The sequence below is a fragment of the Procambarus clarkii genome, chromosome 66 (genome assembly GCF_040958095.1).
Source record: "Procambarus clarkii isolate CNS0578487 chromosome 66, FALCON_Pclarkii_2.0, whole genome shotgun sequence".
In the NCBI taxonomy this organism is placed as follows: domain Eukaryota; kingdom Metazoa; phylum Arthropoda; class Malacostraca; order Decapoda; family Cambaridae; genus Procambarus; species Procambarus clarkii.
In genome coordinates, this window is record NC_091215.1 from 6299149 (window position 1) to 6313645 (window position 14497).

Consider the following 14497-nt stretch of genomic DNA (forward strand, 5'->3'; position numbering starts at 1 on the left):
AGGTGCTCCTAAGAGACCTAATAGTCCAAAGAGCACTCCCAAGAACCTGTTAATGGTTCCCCAGAGTACACCAAGTACTCACAAGAGAATAAATAACAAACAAATGCAAGCAGCAAAACCATCACCACCTGCAAATACTGTTTTACCTAAACCGGTAACCCCTAAACGATCTGTAGGATGGGGAATGTGCTTGTTTTGCAATCAAAAACATTCTCTGTACAAATGTACTAATTATCCTAATAGAGACACAAGAGTCAGACGACTCAAACAGTTACACAAATGTACTAGGTGTCTCAAACCACATAATGTTAACAGCTGTGACACCCCACTGAACACCTGCAATAGGTGTAGAAGGGGCAAGCATCATGCTGCACTGTGCAAATTAGTTAGGACTAATTATGTCAATCCTAGAATAGGACGTAGAGAATCTACACCAGTACAGTGCTGCAAGGTGCGAGATGTGTACAGCGTAACTTCCCAAGCATCTCAAGTGGATGCTGCTTTGCCTACTGCCCAACTTCAAGTGAAGAACAGAGGAGCCAAGATCACCATACGTGGACTATTTGATCAAGGTACCCAGAGAACTTTCATTACTCAAAGGGCAGCAGAGGCACTTAATTTACAACCAATAGGACAGGTAAAATTAAACTTGTCAGGGTTCATGATAAATCGAGGAACCCATGAATACACAGTAGTTCAACCGCTTGTACGACTAGGTAGTCAAGCCAAGGCTGTCCAAGCCATTGTTGTAGATCAAATACCTTTAGACTTAAATATTAAGGGTCTGGGGTACACAGCCCACTTCCTGCAGGAATGTGAAATTAATTTGGCTGACAACAAATTAATGTCTGACCGCCTTAACAATGTAGATGTACTAGTAGAAGCCGACTACTATTACCAGTTCATAACTGGACATGTTAAACGATTGGGAATGAATATGCTCCAATCTGCAGGAGGCTACTTACTTACTGGTAAAGTTCTGAATGTGAACAAGCCTAAGCCTGCCAATAATAAATTAGTCAGCAGAAAATCAATTCTCCAGCAGCAAGCTAAAGGGAGAAACACAACTGAGTAATAAACTCAGATTGAATGTAGTGCAATTGATACTCGCCGAGATGTTTCATAGCTCTCAGTGAAAATCAATGGTCCGTACTCAAACAAGTACAAGTCACAGCGACCAACCCATTGAATTCACTGTAGACCTAGAATTATTCTCGACAAGTAGTAATTGACCACACTCAGTCTTCCTAGTTAAATTGTAATGTTAGGCTAGAGAATCTAGTACTCCCTAGGAATTAATAATGTTAGGCTAGAGAATCTAGCACTTAATGCCACTATCATTTTCTGAATTTAGTGATAACATTCACTAGGACCACTGGTCCACTATACTTGCGCTTAAAGGTTTGCCAAGAAAACCTTCTTAATACCATGTTTTCTGCACTAAGAGTTAGTGATAAATACTTGCATTAATTGTTTGAGTTGTTTTTCTTTCGTTTCTGCTTATTTAGTGTGGGAGCGCAACACGAACAAACTTGCAAACTTACTAACATGTAAGTGAATTTTCAGAGAACTAATATGTTTAATGCATTACCGTTAAACATTAGCATTGTTAATTAACATGCTTCATGAGCTTAACATAGCTCACCTTAGAATTAACGTAATAATATGAGTGCTCGTTCACCATGCGCACGAGCTTAATATTGCTCGCCATGATAACTGAATGACAAAACTCCACCTCGTTAATTCGAGTTCACTGAACTCACCCTGTTAGCACCAGCTAACGAGATCACTGTATCTCACCCTGTCAACACTGTTGACGAGTTCACTGAACTCACCCTGTTAACTGTTAACGAGCTCACTGAGCTCACCCTGTTAACTGTTAACGAGCTCCATGCAGCTCACCCTGTTAGCACCAGCTAACGAGATCACTGTATCTCACCCTGTCAACACTGTTGACGAGTTCACTGAACTCAACCTGTTAACGGTTAACGAGCTCCATGCAGCTCACCCTGTTAGCACCAGCTAACGAGCTCACTGTAGCTCACCCTGTCAATACTGTTGACGAGTTCACTGAACTCACCCTGTTAACTGTTAACGAGCTCCATGTAGCTCACCCTGTCAGCACTGCTGACGAGCTCAATGTAGCTCACCCTGTCAACACTGTTGACGAGTTCACTGTAACTCACCCTGTTAGCACCAGCTAACGAGCTCACTGTAGCTCACCCTGTCAACACTGTTGATGGGTTCACTGCAACTCATCCTGTTAGCACTGCTAACGAGCTCAATGTAGCTCACCCTGTCAACACTGTTGACGAGTTCACTGCAACTCACCCTGTTAGCACTGCTAACGAGCTCACTGTAGCTCACCCTGTCAGCACAGCTGACGAGCTCAATGTAGCTCACCCTGTCAACACTGTTGACGAGTTCACTGCAACTCACCCTGTTAGCACTGCTAACGAGCTCAATGCAGCTCACCCTGTCAACATTGTTGACGAGTTCCATGCAACTCACCCTGTTAGCACTAGCTAACGAGCTCACTGTAGCTCACCCTGTCAACACTGTTGACGAGTTCACTGTAACTCAACCTGTTAGCACTAGCTAACGAGCTCACCCTGTCAACACTGTTGACGAGTTCCCTGTAACTCACCCTGTCAGCACTGCTGACGAGCTCAATGTAGCTCACCATGTTCACGAGTTTAATATAACTCGACCTGTTAATGAGCCTAATACTGCTCACCATGTTAATTTGAGTACATTTTTGCTCACAATTAGCTTAGTCCCTTACTTAGGTAGGTTAGAAATTCAAACCATTTATTTAGGTAGGTTTAGGGACTTTAGTAGTGTCAACTGAGTACTAGCCTAATCAGTACTCACCATTAATTACAGTTGACTATACTTATAGAGACTGATTTAATAAACTCAATTCATGTAAAGGTGATTTCGTACTAACCAGTTTACAGTGTCAAGCCTATGAGCTGCCATTTAATTAGCTCATAAGTCAGAATGACTAGGCTACCAATCTCACTGTCGACTCAGAATTTTCCTTGATTTAATGAATAAACTTTTCAGTTCTCTACCTTTCTATTATTTAGCTAGTTAGCAAATTAATTGTACCATCAGTCAGCATGACTACTGCACGGCAGTGCACATTAAATTCAATTTCCTCATTTGAATTTGAGGTGATCATGATGCTGCGTGATGTTATTGTCTAGTAACTCAATAGTTACAAGTCACAGCGACCCTAGACAGTGACCTTACTGTAGTGTCATAGTCTCCTTGATCTCGAATGACTAATAACACTTTACTGTATAATCATACAATAGTGTTATCAGTTCTTAGGAACTTATTCTGAGTTTACCCACGATTCAGCAGCTATGTAATACACCATTACATGTCACTGCGACCCTAGTTGTTGAGTTTATTGTGAGCTTTAGAGTGTTCCTGATTACCGATAACTTAATCATTTAATGTTTCAATTTCATGCATGTTTCCACTAAGGGAAACTGCAAGCCTATTACAACTCTGAAGAAGAATAATTTCTTTCACATCCCACTGAGAAAACTGTGATGAAACTACGATGTGATATCACGTAACGAAACCTTACACGTCACTATGACCCAAGATATCGCATCACCGTAGATTCTGTTAGTTTTAATTGTAAGAGTTGAATTCTATAAATATTGTGTAGGCTACAAACAACATGTTTCATTTGACATGTAAATAGCAAGACTCAAGTTTTTGTGAGTCCTTGATAAATCCGGGACGTTCGTTATGTGTGTACTAACATACTAACATACTAATGTATTAATCTTAATATCACTTCGGGATAGGTCAGTACAACACAGTACACTGCGACCCTGGGAACCCCCCCCCCCCCCGGAGTTATGTTGGATATTTCCAACATCGAATACAGCATTGTTGTATTCTCATTACTTATTACTAACCACATTAATATTGTAGTAAGTAAAATTAACAACTCGTAGAATTCTCCTGTACTAATAATTCATCTGTGCATTAGGCTAGAATTCTCACGTCATCTGACGCCAGTATTGCGTCAGATTTCTTTACAGTAAAACACATTATATTCAGTTTGTGTGAGAATTAAATACGATTCTCCATAATTAAAGCATTCTGTATGACAACTGATTGCAGACGAATTGTTCTCTAACTAAAAGCCGAATAGAGCTTTAGAATCAAAACGTTTACCTCGCGATAGAGGTAGCGTCATCAATGAATGCTATGGGGAGACATTAATTCCTCTCCCTTGTATCTTTACTATTCTTAAATAGTTAAATAATAATATTCCGTTCCTCTAAATAATAAACCCGTCCAGTCTTTAGAGTTTCAAGCGCGAATGCGAGAAATATTAATGTTCATGCCAATAATTTGTGTAATGAACGTCGACTCGGCGTGGGGGGAGGGACGCGATGCCATCCTCAGTCGGTGACGGTCTTGGGAAGCGGACACGTGCAAGGCCAGAAGGAGGCAAAGCCACGCTTACCGTACTCACAAAAGACGCCATTGTCCAGCAAATAGGACACGTGTGTCTATCCACAGATGAAAGCCGCCACTGTGAGGCGTGAACGACCTTGCAGATAATATCTTCAACTAGTGCTGGTGTTAAATAAGGGACCCCTAGACTTGGTTCCTGACGACACGTGATCAGCCAACTTGAAACGTACAAATCCAGGATAAGCTCACCTGAATTTAGGATACGTAATTACGGCAATCTTAATACTTACACAGTGCCCACAGTTAAGTACTTTTATTTGATGCATCATTTATAAGTGTATTAATGGCAGGGTGATTGCACGTCACGCGGCAAGACAACACCTAATAACAGATGATTAGAATTCTATCTGTAGATATCAATAATCTTGAATATGTATTGAGTAGTTAAATCAATTGCTACTGGTAGTCATTTATCTTGCAGCTCGAGAGACGAATTCCTCATGCTGTCTTCTCCATGCAAACCGTGTCATTCGTCGGTGTACCAGACTTGGAGATTAAGAGGACTGCCAGGGTTATCTAAAGGAATCTATTACCAGCTAAGGCTTATTTCTTTTATTCATAACTTTGCAATTTGATACATTCAGAATGTACAACATAATGTGTGATTTACTGTAACTCATTATTATGCTCATATTCATGTTCTTCTTTGTATGAATAATATTATATTCAACATTAATTATAGGATTAGATTATTATTAATAGAATTAGTGAACGAACCACACTGATTCCTGGACGTACTGACCTCCAGTAATAACCCCCCAATGTAGGTGTTTGAGGTTTGGTTTTAATAATACAGCCCATTAATTATTCTTATGATCATACCTTCTAGTCATATCCATAGTCACTGGTTTTCTCTAGAATTTTATCTAATGATCTGAAATTCTCAGTTTCCCTCTTTACTTTAAAAGCGGGTGGTCCTTCGTAATTTAATTTACTACTTTAATTATTAATTAATCAGAATCAAACCCAAATATCCCACAGTCCGAGGCCCATTCATCCTATGAATTTTTTTTCCCTAGGTTCCTGCTTAGGTTCCCTGCCTAATATCGGGCTTTCCTTTAATATGTATTAATAGTTTTTTTCCACAGCTTGCGTTAGTCGCAATCTGCCTTCCCCGTGGTCTCCTAGACTGGGGAGTGTTACCCGTCTGTCATCACTTACATTGCCCCTAGAGTGTTCTTTTTCCACAATATCTGTTCAAGAACAATTCGGCTTGCCCGCCTGGGCGTTGCAGTCTACGTCCCCGGTGCTGGCGGTTTAAGGTAGCCCACCCACTTCTTGACTTCAGTTCCTTCCGCTAAGGGTGAGCATGATAGACCGCCGTTAGTCATCTCCTAGAAAAACGGCATCCAATGGTCCTGTGGAACTGACTATACTCTATCCGGAATTATTACTCAATCCTTAATCATAATAGAAGTACACGCTTTTTCACTTCCATGCGTTGTGTTTTTTGCATAACCCGCCAACAGTGGCCAACAGGTGATGGTCAGGCCCACAACTGTGATATTTACCATTTTGTGATTAACTGCAACATCAGTATTTCATTTACTTCACGTTATCTAATTTATCATCATTACTATTTAACATACTTTGAATGTTCCGTCAGTATGTATGGTCGGTACAACGTTGTCTTCATCTTATTGCAAGGAGCCCTATTCGTTTGAGTTTCGGAGCGTTTAATTTCCCCCCCCTTCTTTACCACACTGTCCTACTTATGTCACATGTTCACCCCTGCCAACTCTTACTGCAGTAATATTTCCAGAACGACTGCAGACCGTCGGGGAACAACACATGGACGGGGAACAATGGTTTGCGCCCGAAGAATACTCTCGATGAACTACACGGATGGGTGAATGAAGGAACTACTCAGCTGCACTGGGGCCAGCCTCGCTAGGCTAGCCTCCGCGAGGGCGGGATACAGCGACGACGACGCCCAAGAGGACGACCAGGCGTGGCGGTGCACATCAAGCGTAGCACGCATGAGAACGACTACAGACCATCGGGGAACACCTCATGGACGGAGAACATAGGATCGAACACGATGAACACTCCCGACGGACTGCACGGACTGGCACACGCAGGTCCTGCTCAACCACCCTGGGGTCAACCTCACTGGGCTAGTCTCTGCAAGGAAGGGATACAGCAATGACGACGACACGAGGAAGTCCTGGCGTGGCGGGGCATAGCACGCGAGGCATGCACGAGGTAATATGCCCACAACACGCAGATATCAAGACGCCCGCCTTGTATACACATGCAACTGAATGGGCTCCATTGGTCACTTCCAGGATGCTGCTTACCTAGCGGCATTACCAGCCATGTACGCCCGACTCTGTACCTTTTTCAGTTCTGGAAATTCCTGACTGTTTTTTAACGGCAGAGGTAACGGGTGTACGGGCACGGATGTGGACGCAGACAAGGAAAAACTCCCCGTCAGATGAGAAGTCAACGACCCTTTACGTTGATGCTCCTTTCGCGGCCAGCGCCCTCCCAATGGCTACGCCCCACATTCTTTCCGGATTGGACGGGCCACGCAGCCGTCACTTGATGGGCATGAACAGGAAACAATTAAGGACGTCGGACGGTGGAGGAGTGATGTTTTCACTCATACGTCAGGCAAGATGTCATCATGCTTCCAAATTGAAAAACATTACGCGGCCAGCAGGCACTCGCCCTTCGGGGGGGGGGGGGGGTCCGGCCAGCTGGCTCTGCGAGTGGGGGTGCAGCGCCGGCCCCTAAGTATTACGCTGTCCGCAGCTACTTACTCTGACTTGTAAGAGTAATGTTAAATTTGCCCTCTAGGTGTATTCTACAGCTACTGGTAATTTACGATTTCACATTATGTCTGGGATTGGCGCATTATTTCTGTCATGTGTTAGGCCACTATATGATACTCTATAAGCCCTGATTCTACTTGAAAATTATGTTAAACGTTTGCCTTGTACACATAGTTAATAAGGATTCGGCGTTCTGCAGACCATGTTTTATTTAGTCATATGTTTAATGTTATTAATTTGTTGTAGTGTAGTCATGTTATACATGTATTTATGCTCTTGTAAATTATACAAGTTACCTGCTTCATTAACATGGTCTGCAAAAGATTATTTATTAGTTAAATTAATTATTTGTTAAATAAATAGGTCCCCATACTGTTGGTGTCTTATTCCTCCATTATCAGAAAAAGAACATTAGAACATAAAAACATAGGCAACTGCAGAAGGCCTATTAAGCTGAAAGAACAACGAGAAGTAACGAAGGAGGAGACCAGTAGTAAAGGGACCTCGTCTTGGAGAGTTGTGGAAGACAGGGGCCTTAAGAAGACTTTGATAAAGCCGCCTTCAAACGCCATAGCAACTTCTAATTCATTTGACGTTTTGGAGGACGAGTGCTGTGGAGAGACTGTGGATCGCGCAAAAGGGAAAGCAACGAAGAGAAAGGAAGCGCAGGCCCCTCAGAAAGTAAAGGAAGTACCTAAGCAAACATTAGTTGTGGGAGATTCCCAGATAAGGTATTTGGATAGAACGTTTTGTGCTAGAGATAGGGGGAACAGGTTAAGGGTTTGCTATCCCGGAGCTGGCATTGGTGATATTATAAACAACATGAATGATATTATGGCTGGTAATGGGAACAATCCCATTATTTGCATTAGCGTGGGAGGAAATGATGTTGGTCGAGTTAGGAGTGAGGAACTGATTCAGAGGTATAAAACAGCCATAGAGTTAGTTAGGAGCAAGGGAGGAATCCCGATCATATGTGGCATTCTTCCAAGAAAGGGAGTGGGAAATGAATGGATATCGAGGGCACTTGGTGTCAATTGCCGGCTGGAAAGATATTGCAAATCAAATGCAATATCTTTCATAGACAACTGGGAACACTTCTATGGAAGAAATGAAATGTATGCTCGTGATGGGGTGCATCTATCGAGAGCTGGGGTTGTTGCTGTTGCGAACTCGCTAGAAGAAGTGGTTAGAGGTGTTTGTTTGGGTTTAAACTGTTAGTAGATAGAGGTATGGGAATTGATTTGGAGGAAGGAGGTAATAAAAATATGTGTTTGTGGGAGAAAGGAATTGGCAAAACGATCAGGGAAAGAGAAGGTCCGCAAAATAACAATTCACTTAGGGTATATTACACTAACAGTAGAAGTCTAAGAAATAAAATTAACGAATTAAATGCTCTTGTCTGCACAGAAAAAATAGATATTATTGCACTTACCGAAACGTGGATGAATGTAGAAAATAGAGAACTATTAGCTGAATATCAAATATATGGATTTAAACTATTTCACACAGATAGATATATTAGACGAGGAGGTGGAGTAGCCATATATGTTAGGGACAATTTGAAATGTAGTCTCAAAGAGGGAATCAAAACAGAGCCACACACAGAAACTATTTGGATTGAATTAAACGAAAAAGCTAATAATATTATAATAGGAGTAATATATAGGCCACCAAATTTAGACAGAATGGAAGCAAAGCATCTATGGGATGAAATATCTAGAGCATCTAGATCTAACAGTATTTATGTCATGGGTGACTTTAATTTTAGCGGAATAAACTGGTTGAACAAAACAGGGAATAGTGAAGCAGAAGATTTTCTAGAATTAATTGACGATTGCTTTCTTACGCAACACATTAAGGAACCAACACGGGAAAATAATATTTTAGATTTAGTGTTAACTAACAGGGAAACGCAAATTAATGACATCGAAATAGGGAGTGAGCTAGGGAGCAGTGATCACAAAGAAATCAGATTTAGCATAGAATGGAATAGATCAGTAGGAGAAAATTCTGTTAAAGTGCCAGATTTTCGAAAAGCTGATTTTAATAGCCTAAGAAATTTTTTGGGTCAAATTGATTGGAAAGGCTTGGGTATGGGGTGTGGGCCGGTCTTGGAGCGAGACATGAACCCAGCGATAGGTGACTTAAATGGGGATTTCGATGTGGATTCAATATATAACTTATTTAAGAATATTCTAAATAAAGCACAGGAACGTAGTATACCATACAAATTGAATAGATCGTATACTAATGACCCAAAGTGGATAACAAAGAATTTGAAGAACCTTATAGGTAAAAAGAGAGCTTGGTACAAAAGGATTAAAAATGGGGAGGTCACTTTAGAACAGGAATTCGTACAACTGGTTAGAAATGTTAAAAAAGAGATAAGGAAAGCAAAAAGAAACTATGAAGTTCGCATAGCAGGGCAAGCAAAGACAAATCCTAAAGGGTTTTTTTCAGTTATATCGTACTAAGACTAGGGAAAGGATAGGTCCATTAAAAACTGAGACAGGTCAAATAACAGATAGTGATGAAGAGATGAGTAGTATTTTTAATAAATATTTTGTATCTGTATTTACTAAAGAGGAACTTAACAATATGCCTTCAGCCGAACAAGTCTATGTGGGTGGGGACGAGGACAGGTTGACGAGTTTAGCAGTTACCAGGGAGGATGTTCTTAAACAAATAGTAAAACTCAAACCAAACAAATCCCCAGGGCCGGATGAAGTGTTTGCTAGGGTGCTTAAAGAATGCAAAGAGGAGCTTTGTGACCCACTGTCAACCATATTTAATAAATCAATAGAGTCAGGCAGAGTGCCAGAGTTTTGGAAAGTTGCTAATGTGATACCAGTTTTTAAGAAAGGAGATAGATCACTTGCGTCTAACTATCGACCAATTAGCCTAACGTCTATTGTGGGAAAGTTACTCGAATCTATAATAGCAAATAAAATTCGTCTTCATCTTGAAAAACATAAATTAATAATTGAGTCTCAACATGGTTTTATAAATGGCCGTTCATGTTTAACAAATTTGTTATCTTTTTATTCTAGCATTGTTGAGGCAGTTGATAGTGGTAAGGATTGCGATGTTGTATACCTTGACTTTAGCAAAGCTTTTGATACAGTGCCACATGAAAGACTGATTAAAAAGATAGAGTCTCATGGTATTGGGGGTGCTATATTAAGCTGGATTAGGGCATGGCTATACCAAAGGAAACAGAGAGTTAGTATAAATGGAATCAAGTCAGAGTGGGAAAATGTTGTAAGTGGAGTGCCTCAAGGCTCTGTCCTGGGACCTCTGTTGTTTATAATATATATAAATGATTTAGATTCAGGTTTGAGTAGCAACATTTGCAAATTTGCCGATGATACGAAAATCGGTAGGGAAATTAATTCGGAGGAGGACTCACTATCACTTCAAGTTGATCTAGATAGGGTTTTGAAATGGTCAAAGGATTGGCAGATGCAGTTTAATGCTGATAAATGTAAAGTTCTGAGGTTAGGTAATGATGATAGAGTTACAAGATACGAGCTAGATGGTGTTGTGATTGCGAAGTCGGATTGCGAAAGGGATCTGGGAGTTATGATTAGTAAGAATTTAAAACAAAAGGATCAATGCATAAATGTTCGTAATAAGGCAAATCGGACACTTGGATTTATTAATCGCAGCGTTAGTAACAAGACACCTGGTGTGGTTCTCAAGCTATATCTTGCTCTAGTTAGGCCCCATTTAGATTATGCAGTTCAGTTTTGGTCGCCATATTATAGAATGGATATAAATTCACTTGAACGTGTCCAGCGTAGGATGACTAAGTTAATTCCCCAAATTAGAAATCTTTCATATGAAGAAAGATTAACAAAGCTTAAGTTGCATTCACTGGAAAGGCGAAGAGTTAGGGGTGACATGATAGAGGTTTACAAGTGGATGAATGGACATAACCGGGGGGATATTAATAGGGTATTAAAAGTATCAACACAGGACAGAACACGAAACAATGGATATAAATTGGATAAGTTTAGATTTAGGAAAGACTTGGGTAAATACTGGTTCAGTAACAGGGTTGTTGATTTGTGGAACCAATTGCCGCGTAACATTGTGGAGGTGGGGTCCCTCGATTGTTTCAAGCACGGGTTGGACAAGTATATGAGTGGGATTGGGTGGTTATAGAATAGGAGCTGCCTCGTATGGTCCAATAGGCCTTCTGCAGTTACCTTTGTTCTTATGTTCTTATGTTCTTATAGGTAAAAAGAGAGCTTCGTACAAAAGGATTAAAAATGGGGAGGCCACTTTAGAACAGGAATTCGTACAACTGGTTAGAAATGTTAAAAATGAGATAAGGAAAGCAAAAAGAAACTATGAAGTTCGCATAGCAGGGCAAGCAAAGACAAATCCTAAAGGGTTTTTTCAGTTATATCGTACCAAGACTAGGGAAAGGATAGGTCCATTAAAAACTGAGACAGGTCAAATAACAGATAGTGATGAAGAGATGAGTAGTATTTTTAATAAATATTTTGTATCTGTATTTACTAAAGAGGAACTTAACAATATGCCTTCAGCCGAACAAGTCTATGTGGGTGGGGACGAGGACAGGTTGACGAGTTTAGCAGTTACCAGGGAGGATGTTCTTAAACAAATAGTAAAACTCAAACCAAACAAATCCCCAGGGCCGGATGAAGTGTTTGCCAGGGTGCTTAAAGAATGCAAAGAGGAGCTTTGTGACCCACTGTCAACCATATTTAATAAATCAATAGAGTCAGGCAGAGTGCCAGAGTTTTGGAAAGTTGCTAATGTGATACCAGTTTTTAAGAAAGGAGATAGATCACTTGCGTCTAACTATCGACCAATTAGCCTAACGTCTATTGTGGGAAAGTTACTCGAATCTATAATAGCAAATAAAATTCGTCTTCATCTTGAAAAACATAAATTAATAATTGAGTCTCAACATGGTTTTATAAATGGCCGTTCATGTTTAACAAATTTGTTATCTTTTTATTCTAGCATTGTTGAGGCAGTTGATAGTGGTAAGGATTGCGATGTTGTATACCTTGACTTTAGCAAAGCTTTTGATACAGTGCCACATGAAAGACTGATTAAAAAGATAGAGTCTCATGGTGTTGGGGGTGCTGTGTTGGGCTGGATTAGGGCATGGCTATACCAAAGGAAACAGAGAGTTAGTATAAATGGAATCAAGTCAGAGTGGGAAAATGTTGTAAGTGGAGTGCCTCAAGGCTCTGTCCTGGGACCTCTGTTGTTTATAATATATATAAATGATTTAGATTCAGGTTTGAGTAGCAACATTTGCAAATTTGCCGATGATACGAAAATCGGTAGGGAAATTAATTCGGAGGAGGACTCACTATCACTTCAAGTTGATCTAGATAGGGTTTTGAAATGGTCAAAGGATTGGCAGATGCAGTTTAATGCTGATAAATGTAAAGTTCTGAGGTTAGGTAATGATGATAGAGTTACAAGATACGAGCTAGATGGTGTTGTGATTGCGAAGTCGGATTGCGAAAGGGATCTGGGAGTTATGATTAGTAAGAATTTAAAACAAAAGGATCAATGCATAAATGTTCGTAATAAGGCAAATCGGACACTTGGATTTATTAATCGCAGCGTTAGTAACAAGACACCTGGTGTGGTTCTCAAGCTATATCTTGCTCTAGTTAGGCCCCATTTAGATTATGCAGTTCAGTTTTGGTCGCCATATTATAGAATGGATATAAATTCACTTGAACGTGTCCAGCGTAGGATGACTAAGTTAATTCCCCAAATTAGAAATCTTTCATATGAAGAAAGATTAACAAAGCTTAAGTTGCATTCACTGGAAAGGCGAAGAGTTAGGGGTGACATGATAGAGGTTTACAAGTGGATGAATGGACATAACCGGGGGGATATTAATAGGGTATTAAAAGTATCAACACAGGACAGAACACGAAACAATGGGTATAAATTGGATAAGTTTAGATTTAGGAAAGACTTGGGTAAATACTGGTTCAGTAACAGAGTTGTTGATTTGTGGAACCAATTGCCGCGTAACATTGTGGAGGTGGGGTCCCTCGATTGTTTCAAGCACGGGTTGGACAAGTATATGAGTGGGATTGGGTGGTTATAGAATAGGAGCTGCCTCGTATGGGCCAATAGGCCTTCTGCAGTTACCTTTGTTCTTATGTTCTTATGTTCTTATTGGCCCATACGAGGCAGCTCCTATTTATAATCACCCAATCCCACTCATATACATGTCTAACCCACGCTTGAAACAATCGAGGGACCCAACCACCACCACGTTACGCAGTAATTGGTTCCACAAATCAACAACTCTGTTACCGAACCAGTATTTACTCAAGTCTTTCCTAAATCTAAACTTATCCAATTTATACCCATTTTTTCGTGTTCTGTCTTGTGTTGATACTTTTAATACCCTATTTATATCCCCTTTGTTATGTCTATTCATCCACTTGTATTGATCCACTTGGTGATATTATAAACAACATGAATGATATTATGGCTGGTAATGGGAACAATCCCATTATTTGCATTAGCGTGGGAGGAAATGATGTTGGTCGAGTCAGGAGTGAGGAACTGATTCAGAGGTATAAAACAGCCATAGAGTTAGTTAGGAGCAAGGGAGGAATCCCGATCATATGTGGCATTCTTCCAAGAAAGGGAGTGGGAAATGAATGGATATCGAGGGCACTTGGTGTCAATTGCCGGCTGGAAAGATATTGCAAATCAAATGCAATATCTTTCATAGACAACTGGGAACACTTCTATGGAAGAAAAGAAATGTATGCTCGTGATGGGGTGCATCTATCGAGAGCTGGGGTTGTTGCTGTTGCGAACTCGCTAGAAGAAGTGGTTAGAGGTGTTTGTTTGGGTTTAAACTGTTAGTAGATAGAGGTATGGGAATTGATTTGGAGGAAGGAGGTAATAAAAGTATGTGTTTGTGGGAGAAAGGAATTGGCAAAACGATCAGGGAAAGAGAAGGTCCGCAAAATAACAATTCACTTAGGGTATATTACACTAACAGTAGAAGTCTAAGAAATAAAATTAACGAATTAAATGCTCTTGTCTGCACAAAAAAAAATAGATATTATTGCACTTACCGAAACGTGGATGAATGTAGAAAATAGAGAACTATTAGCTGAATATCAAATATATGGATTTAAACTATTTCACACAGATAGATATATTAGACGAGGAGG